Below are 3,657 nucleotides of genomic sequence, written 5' to 3' on the forward strand. Positions count from 1 at the left end.
CCCTGTGGATCTCAGCCTCTGAGAGGGCTCTCAGATCCACGTCCCTCTAGGTCTGGGGCATGTTTCCATCCTCTGGGATGGTCACGTCGGGCGGAGTAAACTCCTCTAATTTTCATCCCTAGGGCTCACACTTTCCACATCCCCAGGGAAAGCCAGGAAGCTCAGCTGGGCCTGCAGGCGCTCCTCCTATGGCCTGGTCACTTCCAGGCAATTGAGAGTGTCCTGCCACTTTGGGGGCACCACCTGGTCCCCCAGTTGCTCGGGCCCTGCACTTTCTTCAGCAGGTCCAGCAGCTGGGTCTGCCTCTGCAGGTACTGCTGCTTGGCCTCCTTCTCAGAGTTCAGCTGCTCATTGGAGGCAATGTGCTGCTCACAGGTGGCTCTGAGCACCTGCAGGTGGGCCAGGGACTGCTCCTGCTGCTCCTGCAACTCCCATGATACTTGGCTCTCTCCCTCTCCCTCTCCCTCTTTCTCTCTCTCTCTCTCTCTCTCTCACTCTCTCTCTCTCTCTCTTTCTTCCACCTGTTTCCATTCCTCTATCTTCTCCTCTGAATGGTCTAGTTGTTCCCACAGGTATTTCTTCACCTGTTGCTCTGAGTCTAGGATGCTGGTGAACTCCTCCTTCTCACCACTTGCTCTGTGGAGAGTCTCCCACAGCAGGGTCAGCTCTTCCTTTGGCTAGAGATCACACACACAAACATGCACCTTGTGGGGTCTAGGGTATCTCCTGCAGATCCTTGGCCTTATCCTCCAGTCTCTGCAGTTGCTCCTGTTGCTCTGTGTTCTGAAGACAGAGCTTCTGGTTTTCCTGGACCTGGATGTTAACTTGTTACTCCAGTTTTTTCAACTCCATCTGTGTGCAGTAGGCACAGGCGTGCAACTGCAGCTCCACCTGAGATGGTCCTGCGGGGAGCCATGGCTCTGTCAGCTTCTTTCTCAGTTCCCCCAGTTCATTCTTCAGCACCTGCCTCCCCCTTCTCTCCTTCTCCTATGTCAGTTGGTTCACCTGCACGGTCAGCCACCGAGTCTCCTCTTCCCATGTGACCTCTCAATGCTCAGTTCCTCTGTGAATGTGTCTCTCACCAGACTTGCTGAGGTCACCATCTAGCTCAGGTTGTCCAGTAGACTCTTCAGTAACTCATGCCCCACCAGCACTAGTTGGAACTTGCAGATTTTGTTCTTCTGGTGCTGTTCTGTGTCCAGAGAACTTCCATCTTCTCCTGCAACTCTGTGTTCACTTGCTGCAGGTCATCGAAACTTCTGGTCTTTTCCTCAAGCTGAAGGGTCACATCATTCAGCCATTCAAAGAACATTTCGGTCTCCTTCTGTGCAGCAGTGACCACAGAAGACACCATATCCAGCTCTGCCACACAACGCTCTGCGGCCTGCAGGTGGCTGATAAGAGCTTCGTGCTCCATTTATCTGTCATTGGCCACCTGCTTCACTTGGGCCGATGCAGATTGTAAATCTCTTTCTGCTGAAACCAACCTCTGTATGGGTGATTTGTGGATCTCTAGCTCTGTTTGTGGTGCTTCATGCACCTGGGCTATCTTCTACCTCTCTTTCTCTGGTCGATCCTGCAGGTCTGTCTTTTCCTGCTTCAGTGGTAGAATCTTGGCACTGAGTGCCTGGTTTCTTCTTTTGCTGCAGTCCAGGGAGGGCACCACGTGTCACTAGCACCTCTGCAGATACTTGATGGTATCAGGACTCTTGACACTCTGGCCCCAGGTGACTGTGACTGTGTCCAAAGGCAGGGTAGGCACACAGTCTGCATCACCTTTGGCCAGACCCTCTGTTGAATCACGCTTCCCAGTGGTGTTTGTCTTGGGGATCCCACCCTTTTTTGTGTTCTTTGTTTTCTTGAATGTTGCAGGTCTGATGGGAGGATTCCTTTGCTGGTGTTCTGGAAGTAGTTTCTTGCCTGTAGCTCTTCCACGGAGTCTTGTTGTATCAGACATCTGAGCTCTGGGATGGGAAAGATGGGCTGGCCATGTTCCCAGGCTCTGGGAAATCCTCTATTCTCTCACTATCTGACTAGGACATCAATTTTCCACTCTACTCCAAAGTCGCCTCATGTCTCATGCTCACCACTCAGCCACCTCTACCTTCATCAACAGCTGGTGGTAGTGTCAACCACCAAAGGGAATCCTGGTGCTGGGCATCATGGAATGTGGGTGTGGTCACCATTCTTGTATCCCATTGGTCAGAAAGAAACATGAAAGAATGGGGGTGTGGCCGGAATCCTGTGATGCAGGCAGCATGAGTGGAGTCAAGGTGACAGCGGCTCCCCCAGCCCCTTTCCAGGGAACTCGATCCAATCCAGTTGGGGACAAGAGGGTGACATTCTTTAGCTGGATGGCTGCACATATTGTTGTGTATGTCTGTTTGTTGCCAGTCCCGAACCTTGAACTCAGGATCTGGGCACAGTCCATGAGCTGCTTTTGCTTTGGCTAGCCCTCTACCACTGTAGACATATGGCTCTATTTCTGGCTTTTTTGGCACTGAAGGTGGACATGGGTCTCAAGGACTTTCCTGCCTAGGGTGACTTTGACTATGATCCTCCTATCACAACCTTGTAAGTATCAAGAGGACTGCTGAGAGCCACTGGTGACTGCCTAATCACTGGTCTTGCTGATGTTCTTGGACAGACCGGTGAGTTTCCTATCCTCAGGTTTAAGTGGTGGGAGATGGAGCCTATAGTTCGAATCCTGGTCCTGCCATCTCCAAATGGCAGAAGATCCTAAGAAACTCATTCCTGTCCGTATGAATACCAGTGGAATGTGATGTATGTCATGATTGAATGGGCTTTTCTTGAATAATTCTAGGATAAAATGATACACAATTATATTATAAGACACTGATCAACTTTAATTAATACTTCATGACTCATTTAAACAATCACATTCATTAAATGGAGGCATAATGAAATACGTAAGAATTGGGCATCAAAAAGTACAGAGATGCCATTTTTCTGCAAGGACTTTCTTTAGTTAATTGGTATATACCATTTTCTGAATGTAGTTTGGTATATTAAACTAGGATATATTATACCTGATCTGAAAATCAATTATTCAAACAGTTTCTATCAGAAATGATTATATTCAAATGTAGAGGGTAATCCAAATTATGTATATTGGAAGACAATGCTTGGTTAGTCCTCTTCTAACATTACCCATTCCCTTCTTGAAAACAATACACATTGTAAGGAAATGCTTAGAATGTTTTGGAGAAATTGATTGACTTCAAACCGTGAGTTACTCTATGCTGAATTTTGTTTACTTTATATTCAGAAAAGCCAAATTCGTACTTTATTATTTTCCTTAGGCTTTATACTCAAATTTAATCTCTAATCGGTGACAAATAAAGATATGTTTTTTAACAGTAGCCAAATTGAGGCTGAGGAATCTAGGTACAATGATATTCATGCAGATAGGCCTCAACAGTCATGAGACCCTGATATCAAAATGTTAACCAGTGCTTACTTGTGTCATGCTTATGAGATTTTGTGTATTATAAACAGTGGTTATTAGAATTTTTTTTGTAATCAACATCATTTCATGGGTTAGGAACTGAAGTGAGACATTATACTCAGAACAAAATATAACGAGGCATTCAAAATTAGTTACTAAGATATAGATCATGTAACACAATGATTTAA

This window comes from Dipodomys spectabilis, unplaced genomic scaffold, assembly GCF_019054845.1.
Source record: "Dipodomys spectabilis isolate Male_0828 unplaced genomic scaffold, ASM1905484v1 ptg000154l, whole genome shotgun sequence".
NCBI classification, from domain to species: Eukaryota; Metazoa; Chordata; class Mammalia; order Rodentia; family Heteromyidae; genus Dipodomys; species Dipodomys spectabilis.